Source organism: Apodemus sylvaticus, chromosome 8 (genome assembly GCF_947179515.1).
Source record: "Apodemus sylvaticus chromosome 8, mApoSyl1.1, whole genome shotgun sequence".
Classification (NCBI taxonomy): domain Eukaryota; kingdom Metazoa; phylum Chordata; class Mammalia; order Rodentia; family Muridae; genus Apodemus; species Apodemus sylvaticus.
In genome coordinates this window covers 24721800-24744291 of record NC_067479.1, presented here as the reverse complement: position 1 = coordinate 24744291, position 22492 = coordinate 24721800, and positions in this window count along the sequence as shown.

Genomic DNA, 22492 nt, shown 5'->3' with positions numbered 1-22492 from the left:
CAAGTACAGGAAGCATCTCAGCAAACTTGTTCGGTCCATGAAGATGAGGATCCTAACATGCAATTTTGTCAAGAACCACTTTTTCTCCTGCTGTTGGAAGCACCTGCATAAAAAGCAGCTGAGGGTTTTCTCCTTATCTGGGTGTCCTATGCACTGCATCACCTACCTCACATCCTATATTCCCACCCAAACTCCACAGAATGATCTGGATCTCTGTCAGTGCTCAGGCCTCAAAGCATCACATCCTGAAGTAAATAGTGGAGATTCTGGAGAAGACATCCACATGTAGCTCTTACCTTCTAGAACTGGGAGTAGCACTGAGCCAATACCACTCATGACGCCTAGAACTGTGGCCACTTAACAAATATTTTTGAGTCAGGAACTCAAAGCATTCAAGATATGCATCAATTCATTTAATTCATTCAATTACATGTAAGAATCCTGGATAGAGGCTTTTGTACCCATTTTCAGATGAGAAGATTGAAGAATAAGTGATATATAAATGCTTGAAGGAACAAAAGCATAAGGATTGTTTTTTAGAACATAAGGGTTAGCTCTTTGAACATACTCCTTTGGGAATACAGCTCAGTGAGAGCAAATAGACACTGTCAACGAGGTCCCATGTCTGCAGTGTTCCGTTGCACATGGACAGTTATTGATTTTGAATGATTCCAAGTTTAAAATCTCTTTTGCCTCATTAATCACTTCTCTGTGTCGTTTGGTGTCACCAAAATTCAATGGCTTTTCTAGGCACATTGGCACAGCTGCATCTGGAGTTGTTGAGGTTGTTCATATGGCACTGTGACCAATCACAAAAATAATCATCATGTAAGTCAAGTTTCAAAAGGAATGCTGGAATGCCACTTATCTGTCTGTCTGTCTCTCTGTCTATCTCTCTATCATCTCTTGGCAGTTTTAGTGACAGAAAAAGAATCATTCTATAAATGAAAGAGACAAGTGTCACGGGCAAAAAGTAAGAACCAAGTCATGGAGAAGCTTGGATTCTAGCCAGTCAGGACCTCCCAAGAACAAGGAATGTCTACAAGGCTATGGTTGAGTCCCCTGTGCTGGCTGTGTCTTGCTACTTACTGAGGTACAGCTCAGAGTCAGAGATGCTATCTCAACAAGTCTGGGAACACCCAGGAGGCTTGAGTGCAAGCTGGAGCCCAGTTACATATTTCACAGTTTGACTCCAGCAAAGCTTTGTGTAACTTCCTCTAGACATGTTCATTTAACCTGATGTGCTAGGTGGGATGTTTTAAGTTCTGGTTGTAGGAGGTGGATTTCACCTATTTTTTTCCTCCCTTGATTTTCCTTCCTCTAGTGTCACTTGCAATGATGTCATTTGCAATGATGGTTATACTGTCTCTGCTTTCCCAAACCTTACAACCTCCTATTCTTACCTTTGAACTTTCACAACATTACAGGCTCATGCTGCACCATTCCAAACTCTATAGGCAAAACATGTTTTGGAAATTTAAAATGTTTCTACCTTAAAGTCATAATAATTCTCTTCCCTACAATGTTATAAGTCAACACTGTTTAGCCAAAGACATTAACATTTCTCCAATAAAAATAGGGGATGAAAGAAAGAGCACAGTGGTAATCCCAATGCTCAAGAGATGGCAGAAGAAGTATCAAGAGCTCAAGGCCAGCCTGGGCTATATGAGACCCTATCTCAAGATTTCTTTTTTAAAAGGATAAATGAATGTTATAGTATCTTGAATCATCAATTGCTTCCAAAAGAGTTACTAAAAAATTTAACTTCTAGTTTTCAGAGCATTGTAATTCCATAATTACAGGTAGTTGTGATAATAATTCAGGTAAATAACTCTGGACACAAAAAATACCATTGGCATCTTTTGAGAAGGAATATCAGAGAACAAAACTTCAGACTTTTCCATACTGAAAAAAAATGCAGTGCTAAAGAGAATTGGGTTATATGGATGAATTAGAAAATGAAAATTAATATTGTGTTCCCTAAAAATACAAAAAATGCGAGGGTTCTAGAATCCAAACATTTTGGACAGAGTTCTTTTCACGAATAAACTGCTATCCTACTATTCATTGGTCCTCTATTTTCACACTAATGACACCTAGCTAGCTATAAGCTCCACCAGTTCTATTGTCATAGCTATATTACCTTGTTTACCTGAAAACTCTGTGTTGACAATTGATACTCACTTCCAAGAAGGAAAGGAAAATCTCTAAGAGAAACAGGCAGTGTCTTTTAAAAAATATTTTCCCTACATATTCCACCAAAACAAACAAACAAACAAAACCTACCAGTTTAATACTGGTCCCACCACTACAACAGAGATCAGGAAATAACAGTGCTTTAGCTGGGGTGGTACATAACAAAGCTGAGAGAAAATTTAGCAAGTCGTACAATTTCAGAAATAAATTTATGATGAAAACAAACGTGGCCATAGCCTTCCCCAGCCTGAACACAACATTGCCAAGCCTTTTCTTAACTATACATCAGTATTACTCTCAGATTCCAAGGTGGATGTGAGTAGCTGCGGATCTTGTTAAATTACAGAATGCCTCAGTAGGTCTGGAATGGAACCGTAGACACTACATTTCTATTGGGCTTCCAGATGACTCTGAGGCTACTAGAAAGGAGTAGCAAGGTCGGAATCTGCTCCTTAGCCAGGCACCTCCGGGAGACAAAAGGAAGTGACTAGGACAATCTTCATCTCCACATGGGATGGGAAGATGAGATGATAAGGTACTGTCTGCATCCAGTGGGTAGAGGCGATGGATGGCACTGAATACACTATCATTCACAAGGCAGCTGACTCTTCCAAGTCCCTACTGGTGCAGAATGTCAACACTGCTAAGGATGAGAAATCAAGATAAGACACTGACACCAGAAAGACGGAATTGCATTTTATTCAAATATTCCCCGCATATTTCTATCTTTGTGTGCTATGTTACACTAAACTTTGTTTCCTTCTAGCCAGTACTCCTTAGTGCTGGTGCAAAGCCCTAAAAATATTAATGCATTCCCTGAGTTATGAATGTCTGCCAGTTCCTCTTACAAAGACCTCCCACCTCCTCTAAATGGCTTTCTAAGAACTCTGTATCACATGGTAGCATCCTCAATTTCCATTCTAGAAACTGGCCATTGACTGATCAAGGCTGATACTGTTCTATCAAAATCTTGATTACCTCCTATGTTGATGGAGTGCTTTATATGTTGCTAAACTTTGCTCTCCTTATGTGCTGAATCCCATAATAATCATTCAAAACATTCACATGGAACATTCTATGAGCATATTAAATTGATATTTATAAAATACATGCTAGACCTCCAAAAGTTGACCTCCTGTATTTCACTCAATGAAGCTCTATCTTTCCTAGTCTCTTCCTTATACACTAAGCCCCAATCCAGATTGGCACACATTCTAGTCCTCATAAAACCTGAATGTTATTTCCACAGGCAGGTTTTAAGTGCAGATAAAAAAAGAAGAAGAAGCTCAAAACCCTCATTTAGGTCCAGTGTCTCTCATTAAGTTTTCTGTGATTTTTCCAAAGCTGGGGTTCATGGACCAATGCCTACTTACCTGGCTGGCTAAGATTAAAATGAGTAATAGATCCTTTGTGCCTGCAGGACGGCTCCTAATGCATTTTTCATTAACTTGAACTCCCACTCGGGGCCTCTTCCTGAGGTTCAGGCAGAGGTAAGAGAGCTGTGAGCTGGCTTGTTTACTAGCATTTTAACAGGGCTGCTCTTTTCTCACAAACCATAACAATTCTGCACTTAACATGATTTCTGGGAAGGTGGAAACACTGTGTTTAGTTTGCCATATGTTAAGAGAATACTGATTCATTAGGACAGATTTTCAACTGGTTCACATTTCGGAAATGTAATAATATATTTTATGGAAAGGTTAGATAACATATTTTCACAAAAAATTACATATATGCAAATATACATGCATACACATTATACATTCACACACATATACTTACACATACCACGTTCATATGGCACCATATCATGGATACACACGTACATGTACATAAACTACCTTTCCCACATAGAGGCACACAAATTATAACAATAAACACATAATACTTACATACCAATCACAAAGAGTCTATATTCTCATAAGTACGGAGTCATATCTAACATGCACATACCTGTAATGAGAATGCAAATGGCAAGCATGAGCAAGAAGGGTCACAGATATTCCCATGGACCGTTATAGGATACTTCCTTGACTACATATTGCACAGTGATATCTCAGGAGTCAGATGTCTACCCTGAAGAGCTGTGAATGAACTCCCAGCACCATATAAAACCATACATAGTGGTGCATTCTGTAAACTCAAAACTGGATAAGTAGAAGCAGAAGTGTCAGGAGTTCAAGATTAGCCTGGGTTATGTGTGAACATATCCCCCTCAGAAAATAAGAAGCTATAATTAATACATGTAGATTTTGTGCTAGAATATTTAAAATTGAGTCTTCTTGAAAATAAAGAATGTAAAAATACATTCTTGCTATATATGTACACAAATAATATCAAACTCTTTTAAGGCCAGATGTTCTGTTAATAGCAATAACTGCTTCACTACCAGCAGGGAAGAATATACAAACTTTCATACAAGTCTTCTCTGAGAGTCTTTATAGCATATAATATGGTTTTGTTCATTAAGCTCCTTACTTAGATAATCCCTCCTGTAGGTCATGCTTGAAAAATCCTAGATACCTCTAGCCCAGACCTGCTAGGACCCAAGTCATTTTCAACCATCAATCTCTGTTCAGCTTCTGTCTCAAAATCTTAACAACCATCTGTCCAGATTCCCACTGTTAACTCTTCTTGGCTAGACCTGCTTCCCTACATTTCTTGTCCAAACATACCTGCAATACTGCAGTGGTACCAATGTGCCTTGTCTATTCTGTATAGATGGGCAACTAGTTACTGAAATGTGACCTCTGCCACTCAGCAAAATAACTAAGTCTAGCCTCTACCAGTTATTGCTCACCAGGACCTACTCCTTGGCTGTGATTTTACCTTCATTGTGAGATAACCCTTCAAGGATGCTTCATCCCACCCACAGGAGGGTAGAAAGATCACTTCCTTCTCTAGTTTTCTTGATACAGTCCAGTTGGCTCAGACGCTTAATGTGGGCAAAGACTCTGGGAAAAAACAGGACTCTTTCACTGGTCGAATGAGCACGGACAGAGAGGGCAGTTTAGCATAGCCTGTACGTGAAAGGAAATGAAGGAATGGTCTAGAGAACAATGGATCCGTGACCCCTGTGTTTTCTGTATAGAAACAGAACTACCAAGAGAAAGGCCAGGCTGAAATGCTGTAATTAGAACTAGGCACAGGGGCTTGAAGCAGTTACCAAAGTAAAGACAGGGGAGGGGTTGCTTTAATTTTTCAAAGAAATAAATGAAGTACCCTATCCTCGATTGTCTCCTTGGAGTGCCCCCATCTACCACACCCCACCCTCACATACATTTTCTCTTACCATTCAAGGCAAGACATGTGTAGGTGACAACCTTTATCTGGGTCAGGATGAGGATTCTGCCAGCAAATGGAAATGTCACATTTAGCCAGACCTCCAAGGGAAAAAAATGTATATAATTGCTGCCTCTCACAGGAGAACGTCAGCCAGGAAATGCCAGTTCTCAAGGAGATAAGCAACCAGCTTTCTCTATCAAGTCTCACTTGATGCACCCGACTGCAGCAGCATTTATTTGAGATTAAATGAGTCATAAATGGAGAGGGGGTGGTGGTGCCCTGTGTGGGATGGAAGTCTGGTCCTTGTCTCCATGGCATCACAATATTAGTAAAATGTCACTCACATCCATTCAGGGACAATGAGAAAATCTTGGCATTCTACTGTGTCCATGATCCCGGACTACAACCTAATGTTTTTTTTTCCCTCTTTCTACCCTAGAATGCTCCATGCCACCTAGATGTCAGGCAGCCATTACCACTGCCTGCTCCACCCAGGACTTTCGGTCTCCAGCACCCATGTTTTTGCTTCTTTCAGTCGAAAATAGTCCTGGTGCTGAGCTGCAGGTGTTTGCTCCTAGAACTCTGTGAAATCTACAAATACATCTTGAGTCTGTAGGGAAAGCTTGCTGCAGAATGTTTCCCTAATCTGTAAAATAAAATAAGAAACGACGAAGCATGGAAATGATCTGAAAGGGAGGCTCTTGTCTTGTGCCTTTCCCCTTGTCTTCTTTTGTTCTTTAATTCTTAAATATTACATCGTCCCCCTTCCTCTCCTCCCAGCCCCCCCTTTTACCTCCCCTCGTCCCTCATCCACCCCACTTCTGTTTCCCCTCAGAAAAGGCCAGGCTGAAGTGAAAGTTTCTGGCTATGACAGGTGACACAGACTCACTGGTCTTTTGCTGATACAGATTCACATGGTGTTTTGCTGAAGCAAGTCCCATGGGAGGACACGTGATATTTAGAGGATGTATAAATAGGACTCGGTTGACAGTGACAGGGTTTGAATAGCTAGTTTTGCAATGCTATGTTAATCTTGTACAGAGTGCTTGTCTCCTGGCCCTGGTCATTCCTACTGACTTGCTAATTTGGTGGAGGCCTGGCTGTTTCTGCTGGATTGTGCCACTATTGCTGATTGCTATCCTGACGCTATTGAACTGGATTGCTGGTATCTGACAAATGAAGGTTAGAATCACCCACAAAGACCTACTTCTAAACAGGTGGGCATCTCACATCTCCTTGTCCTATTTACCACCTTTTCTCCCCTACTTTTGGACAGTGGACAAAGGGGGGGATCAAAACATTTCAGAACCCTTATATCCCTGGAAGACTTGCTATAGGCTTAGATTGTTTTAAAAGTAAGTTTGTAAAACAATTTAAGTCTGTAGCAGGTCTCCCAGGGATATCTACCAAACAAGGCCTACCTTTATTTATTCTGTTGTCCCTCTGCCCACCTTTTCTTCCTTCCTTCTTTCCTTCTTTCCTTCCTTCCTAATGTTTTTCTTACTCTCCCTCTCTCCTTCCTTCCTTCTTTCCTTTCTTCCTTCCATCCTTCCTACATTTATTTTTTCTTCTGTATCTGTAGACCTACTGGGAACGAACAGTTGTCCCCTCTACTACCGGGAGCAACCCTTTCAGAATGCCAATGAAAGCCAAACTTCCACCCTTTCTGTCAGGACTGAGGTAGTGGAATGCTCATTGTGTCCTTTCATGCTGTCCCCTAGAAGGAGAAATGTTTACCCTAACCATAGATGAAGGCTGTAATACTGATAGATAAGTTGTAAAATGATATATGGCTGAAATTATGGGACATGAACCTCTGGCCACTTGTCTTATTTTAGTGGTCTCATGGTGGTGAGGTTAGTTGAGGTGACTGGAGGGAGAAGCCTATGATCCATTTGCAGCCAAGTTACAAAATACCCCAGTGGAAGACTAAGGAGATAGTTCAGGGAGTAAAACCAGAGCGACTTGAGTTCCTTTAAACCTAAATATATGCTGAGATTTGAAACAAGTGGTAGGTAAAAAGATCACTGTATTTTGGTACTGTTTAATTTCAGAAACCTGTCTTGAAGTATCTGTATGACATTTTCTTGCTCTGTGTAATATATTTTCAAAAGATGATGAGATAATGAAGAAAGAGGAAGAAAGAGAATAGGATAGATAAGTGGATGACAAATGAACAGACAGACAAGGGGATGATACACAAGTACGTAAACAGGAAAATAGATGCAGAAAGATATTTAACTCCCTGATCTAATCTCCATATCAAGAGAGACATCTTCCAGATGAAATTGGTTGAACTATAATCTCAAGTTCTTGGGAACTTATACCAGTCTTCTGTCACAAGACAGAGAGCTTCTGAAAGTCTGGGCACCAAGAATTCTACTCTAGTCTATGTAGCAAGCACATTTAGTATCTTGTTTTCAGAACCAAGTAACATAGTATCAAAATGTCACCAGTTGAATTAAAAGACAGGGAGAATCAGATTTCAGCACAACCTCCCTATAAATGATTCAAGGATCTTTTTTAAAAAAAAAAACAGAATTGGAAAGAAAGAGGGAGTTATCAGTCTGGGCCTCTATTCATGAAGGGATGGACTGTAGTGTTCTGTGTAGGTGCTGTGTGAAGAGAGAAAAGACTGGGCCATCAAGGAAGGTGTGTCTCTGTTCAACTGGACCAACTTCATAGCAATTGTACCTGTCTAAAAATGCATTACGCTACTTCAAAAGAAACCCGAATATTTATATATGAAAAAATAGAAGCTGCCTAGCTTCTTCACTACTCATTTCTGAGTCATTTAGATGAATAAAAAGGGAGCCGGAAGGATATGTAAAACAGGGGCAATAGTTTAAGACCAAATTCTGAATCATATTCTTTATGGGTAGTCATGAATATGCAGTGTTCATGGGAATAGTCTCCAAATGCTTTCCAGATAGTAAAAAGAAAATCGAAGTACATAAAGAATTTTATACATCTTAATACACCTTACTTCTGCAAAGAAAATAAAAGAAACCTGAACTCTCCAAAAACCACAAGTGATTTGTTCTAAATTTGAAACTTATGCAAACATAAGTTTGAAACATAGCAAACATTGGTCATCAGAAATGGAAGATTAGTTTTAACCTCATTCTGTTTAAAGTACCAAGGTTTTAAATTCAATGTGATTGAAAACTGTAGGCTTTATTCTCTTTGAAATGCCTATTTGATTTTTTGAAAAATCTGGTATACTTTAAAAGACTAATTACAAATGGCTAATTATCAAAGTCATCTGGGAATTTGCAATAGAGGATCACTGCTGTGATTAAACAAGCCTACTTCTTGGTATTCACAGCTAAAACTCAATCATGAACTCAAGACAAAGGCTCACACTGGAGCTCAAGAAGGTTTATGTGTGTTTACCAAAAATAGCATGTTTCCTTAGTCACAGAGAACCAATCAAGCAATTTTCTTTCTTTGAGTCTAAACACAGCTACCTGCCAGCTATTCCATCATTGCTGAGTTTTACTTACAGGTGTTTATGGCTGTGGCAAAATTTGTAGCAGGTGCTACTGCTGGCTCCATATGAAACCCCCTAGCAGTGACATTTTCTGCTAGCAGGGTCCTCTGGCAAAAAAAAGTACCTGAAACTGTGAGTTTGGTTGAGGTGGTGTTTGTTTTTAACAACAGTGGGGACTTTTCAGCCTGTCTTCTCAGTAGAGAACTGTAGTCAGAGAGTCATGGGAACAGCCAATATAGAAGCTGGTGCAAAGATTCCAGGTGATGATTTTGTGTGGGGGATAATTCTGGATGATTTTTATTCTGTCTCCCAGAGGTCTCTAATGGAATTCAGTTCCATTTGCAGAAAGCAGTAGCTCATTAGCCATCATAATTGGTTTCCTTCCCTTCCTAGTCTCTTTCCACACCCTCCTGTTGGTCTTTCTTGGGATCACAGCCCAAATCTGCATGTTCTCACATTATAGTATCTGATTTCGACTTAGGAGAAAAATCAACCTGAGGTTACGCTGTTCCCATGCTTGAATACTAATAGAGATTTGTTTTAATATTTTATATCTCCCCAGTTTTTATTATCGAAAAATTCTATTAAGATACAAAAGGTAATATGCAGATAAGAATATGCATGAACCACTATATTCAACTATAAAACTGAATTTCACCAACATAATGATGGTCAAACTAAGAGGAAGCAAGCAAAGGGATGTATGCAGGATGATAGGCTGTGGGGAGATAAAGGTGTGTGTGTGTGTGTGTGTGTGTGTGTGTGTGAGTGAAGGTGTGGAAGGGGAAGGCAAAAGTTAATCTTCAGTGTTTATTCTCAGTAGTTATCTTGATCTTGTTTGGGGGGAGGGATAGTATTTCTCCCTGGCCTGGCATTTTGACTAGGCTGTCAAACCTGAGGGTTCCAGCGATCCGCTTGTCTCTATGTCCTAGGAGTTAGGAATAAAAACTCATACCACCAGCACTGGGCTCTACCAGTCTGCATTTTGATTGGTTGTGGTTTTCTAAAATGGCAACCTTTTCTATAATGGTAACTGGTCTGTTGCAAAGAGAAGTTTCCTTGATGAGGGGTGAAAACTACACTTATCTATGGTTATAGGAACAAAAAGTTTAGAGTCTAGTTAGGTATGTAAGTAGTGGTTGTTAAGTTCTCCTGCAGGACTTCACTCCCTCTGAGGAATAGGTTAGGCTTTCAGTTACAAGCATTGGTCAAGCCTGTCTTAAGACCAATTAGAGAAAGTAGTAGTTGGTTACAACAAAGAACTGCAGGCAACTAAGGAATGCTAAGAGTGTGTTAAGGGTGGGATATAAAGTCTTCTCCAGGAAAGACCACACCTATTGATAATCCAATACCAAATGGACAGCCCTGAAAACAAAGTAACACTATACAGACTGAGCAGGTTAAATGTACAAATCCGTATGTATATGCATATACATATATGCATGTAACAACAGTTCATGAAAGAAATAAGCCATGAATTTGAAAGAGGTTAAAGGGAGAGTTTGGAGGGAGCCATGAGAAGGGGGAAACAGTGTAGTTATATTGTAGTGCCAAGGAAGTGTTAGTGAACCCCAAAAGACCAGTCAGGAGCCATTCCAATGCCATTGCACAGGGTCTTTATTTACAGGCTCGACCTTGGGCTCAGCCCACTGCTGACCACTAACCCATAGAGTAGGAGGGTTTTGGTGGAGGAGACCCCCAAGAGTTGTGGGCACAGATTTAGAGAAAGTGGCAATCAATTGGTAAGTGTTTCTAGCCTGGCAAGCATCTAATTGGAGAGCTAAGACAGCCTTTAGCATAATTGACTGGTGCTGAGAGTCAAACCATAAACTTAACTCCTGCTTCCCACTGTGTTTTAGGAAGGGGGGAGGATTAACCTAGAAATGCTGGATTTATTGGGGGAGATTAACCTGGAGACATAGGTCTTGTAGTTAGTCAAGAAACTGGAGCTTGCCTCAGGTTTGTTGGGGAACAACTTGGAAACTGATGCTAGATACTGGCCTGTTAATTTTCCTGAGTTCAAACTTAGGTCAAGTTCTCTAAAATGAAGTCTGAACGTAAAAGACTTGGTCTCTCAATATTATAATCTCAAAAATTAAAAACAAAATAGTATACTATCACGCCTAGGTTTTTATCTTTGGATTCTGGGGAATAAATGCAGGTCCTCTTATCTGTACAAGAACTATAATGACTGAGCTATTTCCCCAACCCCAAATAGAGATTTTTATTTATTTGTTTGTTTGTTTGTTTGTTTGTTTGTTTGTTTTGGGGGCAGGCAATGTGTTGGGAGAAGAATACAGTAGACACTGTGAGTATTATTTCTCTTTGGCTCCTTGTTCTTTTTTGTAGTAAATATACTGTATCTTAATTCATCAAGCATTGCATTTATCTGTGTGCTCTTTGGTCTCCTACATTGTTTTTCAACAATTATGTTTAAAATTAGTCGCTTTCAAGTACCAAACAAACCCCACGGAATTATTTTCTTTACAATTTTGATTTTTATCTTAGTACAGAAAGCTACGTAAGCACATTGAACCTAGTGCGGCACGCTCTGATTTATTCTCTCCGATTCTTGGATTGAATATGCCAGCTGTAATTATCCCTGAATATATTGACTTTATTGCTCACAAACTGGTGATCGTTTAACATTTTCAAAAAGGCAAATCCTGAGTGATGTTCAATTAAAGCTTCAGACTGAAATGTTTCCCAGCCTCACATGTGGCCTTTGTAAAGGATTAACGTGCCAACTATTGTCTTCTAACCTTAGGAAGGGCTTCAAAAGTCAACATCTGCATTAAGAATGGAAAATACTATTCTCTTACATGTTACAAAAGGCGCACCTATAAAACAAGATTAAAACAAGATCCCCCCCCCCCACGGTACTGCTGTTAACGATTTGACAAAGTGATGAAAAGAAGGAAGTTTTACAAATTCTCCTGATAACACTCTCAAGTTGCACTTTAATTATGGCAAAATAAATATAATTCATAGAATAATAATAATGAGTCCCATAGCTGATGTAATTTTAAATTCCCTCACAATTAAGGTTGACAGAAGGTACTATTCTTAAAAACATCCTCTCCTGTTCCCCCTCACAGAATTCCCTCTGTCCCCTATGATGGAGTTATTTTCTCTGCAGGGCCACTTACATTGTTATCCTTAGATTTCCCCTCTCTAGGGAAGGCAAAAAAAAATAGCATGTTCTCCATTGTGTGCCTGTCAGTCAGCAGGAGGCCTTGTATACACAGCCCACCTCTGCATCAGTAGGTCTAGGGAGGGACCAAACATCTTATTTTGACAAATTTCTGGTCATTGATGATGGTAATGATGCTTCTGAGAACCAAACTTTGAAGACTCAGCTGTTACAGGATCACACTGTGAACATTGACCATGCCTGCTCAGTCAGTCAATAGGTTCTCCAGCGCAGGAGTGAGGATTGAAAAGAAAGAGACAATTAGACAAAACTGCAGCATGACACCAGTCGGTTCTGAGACTGAAGGTCGGGTTTAATAATTTTCAATCCCCTTTTATACCTATTTAATTACATGCAGGAATTAAGGTCAAAAGTAGTACAATGAGGAAGAAGCAAGACAGTAAACACAAAATTGTCAAGGCCGTAAGCAAAGTCACCTGAGCCTACTTACTTGTCCAAGCCCAGAATCTTGCCTGAAGCTTGTTTCTCTCATTCCACTCTAAAATAAAAATTCCTGCCATAACCTACTTCCCTATTATGCCCTAATGTCAGATTCCTGCTTGAGCCCTCATCCTTGGTCAATGTCAGGCTACTGCCAGGCACCATGGCACCCCAATAAGGCTCTCCACAGAACCCTGAGATTGTGTCGTTTACTGAAAGTGGGGTGGGGGGGTGGGGAGGTGGGGGGTGGGGGACCTGTTTCTAGCTGTGCTGTGGCTCACCCCTGAGGACACACCTTTAATCCCTCTGAGTGGAATACAAGCAGGCCCTGAGTACACATCTTTAATTCCAAACAATGAAGGAAGGTAAAGTTAGCTTGGGAAACACCCATGTTTGAAAGTGATGTCTAATTGACTGGCAGACAAAGTGATGAAACCATCAAGATTTGACAGAATAGGATATGCCCAATCATCATGAGAAGAGAGAGGAAAGAGAAGCTGGAGGCGGTTTTACCAGGACAGTTGTACAGACCCACGTTGAAGAGAAACAATGCGCCAGAGAGTGAGAAGGAAGCCAGAAGATTAGAACATATTGCTAAAGAAAGCATGAGGCCAATCAAAGCAAAATGTTTGAGGCCAAGAGAGAAGCCAGTTTGAATCAGTCAGCTTGGAGAGGAGGTGAACCATTCCACTAGAGTTCAGAAAGAACTGGAAAGGGTGAGTGTATTCAGCAGTAAGTTCAGAGGCTGAAAACATTCTAGGCCTACATTGCATTGTATGGAGGCTGGAAGCTTCCAGGATTCAGCCTAGGTTAGCGGCCTGAGATGACAATTAGGAGATGACAATTATATCAGTCAAACAAAAGATAATTCTACCCTCAGCCTCCACATCCATCTTCTAACTCACCAAGAGTTTTTGAACTCCCCTCCATTTGAATGAACTTCTACCAGATATCCCTATTTGAGATTCTTTTGGGAACTTCCACAGGAAAGAAAGAATATAGCATTCCTGCAAAAGGATCTTTTTTCCCTTTTATTTAATTTCTCCAAATAACTCTGTAAATCACTTAATTCTGTGTAACTTTTAAATAATGATTCAAGAGCTAGAACCGCCAGCTCACACCAGAAATCCAAGCATTTGGTAGGAGGCAGGAGGATTTCTGTGAATTTAAGGCCAATTTGAGCTGCATCATAAGTTTGAGACCACCTTTGACAAATTTGAGATCTTGTCTCTAAAAAGAATTAAATCTGACTCGGATTGAGAGATACCTCCCTTTCCCTTATTGCTTCCTCTGCTTTGTAGGATGTCTTTAGTTCTCTAAAGAACACTAAGAGGTTGATGCTATATCCTTCTATTTTCTTTAGATGAATGTATTTTTGTTCTTAGTTTCACTATATAGCTCAGCTCACCCCAAACTCATGCTCCTCCTGTAACTCCTTCCTGACTACTAGGAGTACTGGTTGTGCTGCTATAGCCCAGACTAGTGATGCAAAGATTCTGACAGGATGCAGCCCTGGGTCTCTAAGAGCATCATGATTCAGTCACTGCAATGCCATCTCACCTGCATCTTTATTTTTCTTTTTGATTTTACTCTCTATCATGAATTTGTTTCCTTGCTGTTCATTCACATATCCATCTATATTCCAAGACTCCAACACTTTCCTGACTCTCCATGCCGATGCACTTGCAGAATAGTTTTACTCGTTGAGAAATGATTTGAAGCAATTCTAACATCTGTTATTTGGTAGCAAAACCACTAAGCAGACTCTCCTTTCACTGTTGACCCTGTAAGCACGATATTCTCTCCACCCAAAGGTGGTGACCTTCCTCTTCAAAGTAAACTCTCTCCTTTGAGACTGAAGATCTTAATATGGATTAAATTGACCTCTTTCCACAGCAATTTTAGATAAACTGCCTCTCACTCAAGTTTCCATCATAACTTCAAAAATTCTTCAGCAGTCGACACATCCCTAACATAACGTTTGTAAAAGCTCTTGGTAATGAGATGTTGTATGTGTTGACTATTTCAATTGAATAAACTGACCGAAGTAATTGACTTCTTTATTTTCTTTGCTACTGGTACCATATACAGACTTCTGAGTGCATTTTGAGTTTACATAATTAATAATATTTTTTACTTTGATGAAGTAAACAATATTTGCATGAATAACCTATAGCTGCTCTATTCCGTCTAATGCTGTGATTCAGGGCACAAACTATAAATGCATTAACAGGGACACTTATACAAAAAAATGTAATTTACCTGAATATATGATACTAATGATATCGAATATTATTATATTATGTTTTAGAACATAATTTATGTTTTCTAGATTATAAATATAAGTATTTTTATAAAATACAAATATAAAATATAATATTCTTATTAAACAACAAAGTATAAATTTTAGGTCAATTTATATAAACTTTAGGTGACAATTCATGATTTAACCAAACTGGTAATCAAATTGTACAGAATTTAAAAAAAATAGATTTGTGTATATATAAAGTAGATATTGGTTGATGTAAGTAGCTACAGAGAGATGGACAGAAGGACAAATAACCCTACTTAATTCTAAGAGAAGCAAGGCACTGTATAAATGCAGAATATATACAAAAGTGACTAGAGCACATCCAAGAAGCATTTACAGTGGGTTTCTGTTACTCCCAAGCTAAGAAAATATAAGTTCATTCGGTGTAAGCTTAGGGGAATGCCAGGGAAATGAGGTGGAAGTAGGGTGTGGATAGGGAACACCTTCATAGAAATGTGGGGAAGGGCGATAGGATAGGGTGTGTGGAGGGGAAACCAGGGAGGGGGATAACACGTGAAATGTAAATAAATAAAATATCCAATAAAAATAATGAATTCAAATAACAAGCAAAAAGAGACTGAATGAAGCTTCATCATATAATGTTTGTTGATTGGATTTATTTTTTTAAAATTTGAATTTATTTTTATTGAATTTATTTTATTTATTTATTAATAATAAATTAATAAATATTTTATTATTTATTTTGTGCCAGATTCTTTCTACATCTGACGTAATGGTCCTCCCTGCCTCTGTGACACACAGTATGAAAAGGGGTGAATCACCATAGCACCAGGTGCCTGGACCATTGCTGTAGAATCAAAAACGGGACTACAGTACATTGATTGTGTTAATGAGTATAGATTATTTCCTTCAGGGTGAAGATCAAAGGTGTAAGCTGTAGTAGAACAAAGAGAAAAAAACAAGAAGCTGTATTTTTTGTTATGTTTTAAAAGAAGGTAAACAAGATATGTTGTAGGCAACCTGATAGAGTCTAATGAGAGAAATTACAAAGAATTTTAGGAAAAGGAGAGATTGATGGGAAATGACATACTTGTTGGAGGAAAATAAATCAAAGTAGGGATCTCCCGAACCAGACAGGTTCCTAAGATATCAACGAGAGTGGGACATGGTGTGCACCCATGCCTGTCCCACATTTCCTGAGGCAGACACTCTCATTTCTTCCTGAGTTTTGCCCTGCAATTAATATTTACAAAACATAACCAACTTTGTTTACTCCCTGTCAGCATATCCTCCCCAGCTCTGCTGGTCCTGCTTGCAGTTCCCTCTTCCACTCATGCATTTCAGCAGGTGTGTACAGATGCTCAAGGAAACCAGAAAACAAGACCAGAGCAATGTCTTGGAAGATGAGAGCATTGATCTCTAATCCCATTCGCCCATTCAGAGAACTGGATAAGATACAACGCAGAGGGACACCATCAAGCAAATATATTTTGCTCATTTAAATCTTTAAAAAATTGTGAAATTTCAGGAAGTTAACTCACGCCATATGAGTAAAGTCTTAAGCAAGTTAAGTAGAATAAAAATAAGTGCATACACCCTGTTAAATATTTTTATGCTCTGATAATGTAGTATGTTATGGTTTAAATGACAATGGCTCAATAGACACATATGTTTATATATTTGGTTTCCCGGTGGTAAAGCTTTTTGGGAAGGATTAAGAGTCATGGACTTCTTGGGGAAACTATGTCACTAGAGTTGGGCCTTGAAGTTCCAAAAGACCTGAGTCATTTCCAGTGTGGTGTGTGTGTGTGTGTGTGTGTGTGTGTGTGTGTGTGTGCATGCGCGCACATGCTCGTGCTTCTGTCTATCTGTTTGTGTGTCTGTCTCATGTTTACAGATAAAGATGTGAGCTCACAGCTATTCTTTCCACCATGTCTTTGCTCAGGCACCATGGACTCTAACCCTCTGAAACCATAGGCTTAGTTAATATTTGTATAAGGTGCCTACATCATGGAGTTTTATTACAATGATAAATAAGTAATTAATACATAGTGACACATAAAATAAAAGACACTCCACTAATTTTGCGTGTGTTACCTCCTCCAAAGGCAGGATACCTCCTCCCTCTTTCACATTTGTTAAGTTTTTGCAATTGGATTCCTTTGTTTACACTCAATTTCTGCTCCCTCCATCGATACATTCTTCAAGGCACTACACCAAAACCAAAATGGTTTTTCCTGCTTATAATTTATTTTGTCTTTTTTTTTTTATTCGATATATTTTTATTTACATTTCAAATGATTTCCCCTTTTCTAGGCCCCCACTCCCCGAAAGTCCCATAAGCCCCCTTTTCTCCCCCTGTCCTCCCACCCACCCCTTCCCACTTCCCCGTTCTGGTTTTGCCCTATACTTCTTCACTGAGTCTTTCTAGAACAAGGGGCCACTCCTCCTTTCTTCTTGTACCTCATTTGATGTATGGATTATGTTTGGGGTATTCCAGTTTTCTAGGTTAATATCCACTTATTAGTGAGTGCATACCATGAGTCCCCTTTTGAGTCTGGGTTAACTCACTTAGTATGATGTTTTCTAGCTCCATCCATTTGCCTAAGACTTTCATGAATTCATTGTTTCTAATGGCTGAATAGTACTCCATTGTGTAGATATACCACATTTTTTGCATCCACTCTTCTGTTGAGGGATACCTGGGTTCTTTCCAGCATCTGGCAATTATAAATAGGGCTGCTATGAACTTAGTAGAGCATGTATCCTTATTACATGGTGGGGAATCCTCTGGGTATATGCCTAGGAGTGGTATAGCAGGATCTTCTGGAAGTGAGGTGCCCAGTTTTCGGAGGAACTGCCAGACTGATTTCCACAGTGGTTGTACCAATTTGCAACCCCACCAGCAGTGGAGGAGTGTTCCTCTTTCTCCACATCCTCTCCAACACCTGCTGCCTCCTGAATTTTTAATCTTAGCTATTCTGACTGGTGTAAGGTGAAATCTCAGGGTTGTTTTGATTTGCATTTCCCTAATGACTAATGAAGTTGAGCATTTTTTAAGATGCTTCTCTGCCATCCGAAGTTCTTCAGGTGAGAATTCCCTGTTTAACTCTGTACCCCATTTTTTAATAGGGTTGTTTGGTTTTCTGGAGTCTAACTTCTTAAGTTCTTTATATATATTGGATATTAGCCCTCTATCTGATGTAGGATTGGTGAAGATCTTTTCCCAATTTGTTGGTTGCCGATTTGTCCTTTTGATGGTGTCCTTTGCCTTACAGAAACTTTGTAATTTTATGAGGTCCCATTTATCAATTCTTGATCTTAGAGCATACGCTATTGGTGTTCTGTTCAGAAATTTTCTCCCTGTACCAATGTCCTCAAGGGTCTTCCCCAGTTTCTTTTCTATTAGCTTCAGAGTGTCTGGCTTTATGTGGAGGTCCTTAATCCATTTGGATTTGAGCTTAGTACAAGGCGATAAAGATGGATCAATTCGAATTCTTCTGCATGCTGACCTCCAGTTGAACCAGCACCATTTGTTGAAAAGGCTATCTTTTTTCCATTGGATGTTTTCAGCCCCTTTGTCGAGGATCAAGTGGCCATAGGTGTGTGGGTTCATTTCTGGATCTTCAATCCTGTTCCATTGATCTGCCTGCCTGTCACTGTACCAATACCATGCAGTTTTTAACACTATTGCTCTGTAGTATTGCTTGAGGTCAGGGATACTGATTCCCCCAGAATTTCTTTTGTTGCTGAGAATAGTTTTAGCTATCCTGGGTTTTTTGTTATTCCAGATGAATTTGTTAATTGCTTTTTCTAACTCTGTGAAGAATTGAGTTGGGATTTTGATGGGTATTGCATTGAATCTGTATATTGCTTTTGGCAAAATGGCCATTTTAACTATATTGATTCTGGCGATCCATGAGCTTGGGAGGTTTTCCCATTTTTTGAGGTCTTCTTCCATTTCCTTCTTCAGAGTCTTGAAGTTCTTGTCGTAAAGATCTTTCACATGTTTGGTAAGAGTCACCCCAAGATACTTTATACTGTTTGTGGCTATTGTGAGGGGTGTCATTTCCCTAATTTCTTTCTCAGCCTGCTTATCCTTTGAGTATAGGAAGGCCACTGATTTGCTTGAGTTGATTTTATAACCTGCCACTTTGCTGAAGTTGTTTATCAGCTGTAGGAGTTCTCTAGTGGAGTTTATTGGGTCACTTAGGTAGACTATCATGTCATCTGCAAATAATGATAGTTTGACTTCTTCATACATTTGTTAAGTTTTTGCAATTGGATTCCTTTGTTTACACTCATTTGTTTACACTCAATTTTGCGTGTGTTACCTCCTCCAAAGGCAGGATACCTCCTCCCTCTTTCACATTTGTTAAGTTTTTGCAATTGGATTCCTTTGTTTACACTCATTTTCTGCTCCCTCCATCGATACATTCTTCAAGGCACTACACCAAAACCAAAATGGTTTTTCCTGCTTATAATTTTTTTTTTAAAAAAAAAAAGCAGTGTGTACGCTGGATGGTCCTTCCCTCAGACCCTGCTCCACACTTTGTCTTTGTATCTCCTTCTGTGGGAATTTTGTTCTCCCTTCTAAGAAGGACCAGAGTATCCATACATTGTTCTTCCTTCTTCTTGGACATCATTTGATATGTGGTTTGTCTTGGGTATTCCAAGCTTCTGGGCTAATATCCACTTATCAGTGAGTGCATACCATGAGTGTTCTTTTGAGACTGGGTTACCTCACTTAGGATGATATTCTCCAGGTTCCATCCATTTGCCTAAGAATTTCATGAATTCATTGTTTTTAATAGCTGAGTAGTACTCCATAGTGTAAATATACCACATTTTCTGTATCCATTTCTCCTTTGAGAGACATCTGGGTTCTTTCCAACTTCTAGCAATTATAAATAGAGTTGCAATGAACATAATGGAGCATGTGTCCTTATTATACTATTATTGATGCCCTCAAGTACTTGCTGACTAGAGCCAGATATAGTTGTCACCTGGGAGACTCTGCTAGTAGTGCATGACAAACACAGAGAGGGACACTCAGCCAGCCATTGAACTGAGCACAGGGTCCCCAAAGGGGAAGCTAGAGAAAGGGCCCAAGGAGCTGAAGGGGTTTGCAGTGCCATAAGAGGAGCAACAATGTGAGCCACCCAGTACTCCCAGAGCTGCCAGGGACAAAACCATCAACCAGAGAGTGAACATGGAGTTATCCATGGCTTCAGACACATAGGCAGCAGAGGATGGCCTTGTTGGATATCAAAGCGAGGAGAGGCCCTTGGTCCTAGAAAGGCTCAATGCAGCAGTGTGGGGGATTGCTGGAACAGGGAAGTGGGAGAGGAATGATTGGGGAACAGGGGGAAGGGAGATGGGTTATGAGAATTTCTAGGGAGGGGGGAGAACCAGGAAAGAGGAAAACATTTGAAATGTAAATGAAGAATATATCCAATAAAAAAAAAAAGAGAGAGAAAGAAAGGAAAAAACCAGTGTGTACTAATAACTAATGTGTGATTTTCCTGGGAAGATGAGATATAGATATAGATTAGATATAGATGATGTAGATAAATCTATCATTCTCTATATCAAATAGATATAGATTTCATATATCACATATATGATATCATATATATTATATATATATATATATATATATATATATATATATATATATATATATATATATCCCATCAAGGGCACTGAAGACAGACTAAAAAAATGAAGAAAGAAGGAAAGATGAAAAGAAAATCCACTCAAGTGTAACTTAGTGAGCTAGTAAATGTTCGAGAATTTCTTATAGGAATATTAAAGAGGGGTTATTTATAGGAACATAGATGGCTCGTAGGTGACCTCATCACTGAAAAGTCTATTCTAACGTGGGCAATCTACCCACAAATCTATATTTATGCAGCCCTTCATACAGATAGACCACTCTGCCAGTTAAAAACCTCTTTCTTTCTAGTAATTAGCTACTACTTATGTAATCGTCAGGACAGAAGAAGTTTTGTGAACTTTGGGGTTTTTTTGAGCTTCCCATTTAATTTTTTGCTCTTTATGAGCCCAAGAAGAAAATGTTTCCACTGGGAGGAAATAATTATACAGCAAAGGAAAGGCTTCATTTTGTCACTCCCATGGCTGCATATGGCCTCCTTTAAGGGTATCAGCCTTTATACTTTCTTACCTTTTACCTCCTCCCTCTCTACTGCTCCATGCCTAGTCCCCACTACTGTGTTGTTGTTTTGTTTCTGTTTGGTCTTGTCCCTGGATTCCACTGACGGAAGGAAGCACACAGTACTGTCCTTGATGATGTCCATTTAGTTCACTTCATGTGATAATTATCAGTTTCATTCCTATTCCTGAAATTAATATACTTTCTCCCCTTTTTGTAAATAAAACTCCATTGTGCCATGTGTGCACATGCTACGATTTCATTGCCCATTCATTTACTGATTAAGACTTAAGATGACTCAATAATTTGTTTATGAATACTCACGGATATGATTAAATCCATCTGAGAAAATCTCAAAGGATTAACAAAACATATATTTAGGTAAAAATACCATGGCTTACACTGGTTTTACCCAAAATGAATGTCTACCAAGTTCATCTCACTAGTTTTGGAATCCTGGTAATAAAATTCAGAAGAAAATAAAATAATGATAGCCACTTTGTTTACATCAATAAAAACATTTCAGATGACATTACAGGTTTCACATTAGTTTAAACATGAAAAATATGTTAATAATATTGAAAGAAAAGATAAGAGGAACTACTTAAAAGAGACATGATACCAGGAATAATAGCCATCATTATGATGTGAGTGTATGTTAACAAAGAGGATTGGATGCACATCTATGCCGTGAGGAAGTAGGGGAAACTGAGCATCATATTGGTATCCACAAGGAAGCTGCTGCCAAGAAGGACTGACCACAGCTTGTCCCCTCCCTCCATAAGTATTTAGGCTGCACAAAATTAATTAGAAGGAAAACTTTTAAAAATAAATAAAGCTGCTGTAATGTCAACATCTTAGATACATTGAAAGGCATAGAAAAACAGATCAGTGCACAGTTAGACAGTAGAAAAATATATTTGAACAGACATGGGAATTGTAATATCATAGAATGTGTTACTTCAAATCACTAGTTTTGGAATCCTGGTAATAAAATTCAGAAGAAAATAAAATAATGATAGCCACTTTGTTTACATCAATAAAAACATTTCAGATGACATTACAGGTCTCACATTAGTTTAAACATGAAAAATATGTTAATAATATTGAAAGAAAAGATAAGAGGAACTACTTAAAAAAGACATGATACCAGGAATAATAGCCATCATTATGATGTGAGTGTATGTTAACAAAGTATTAAACATGAAAGTTAAATGGTTTGCTTTACAATATACATAGTTTCAAAAAGATATCATCAGTCATAAATGATGTCATCATTTCTTGAGTTTCAAGGATAAAGAGAGGAAACATAAAAAGAATCTAACTCAAGCAATAAAATAGTTTCCCAAAGGTGTGAATATATTACATTCATGATTCATAAAACAATAAGCAAATTGACTATGTAATTAAGCCACAAAAATAACTTCAAGTTTTGAA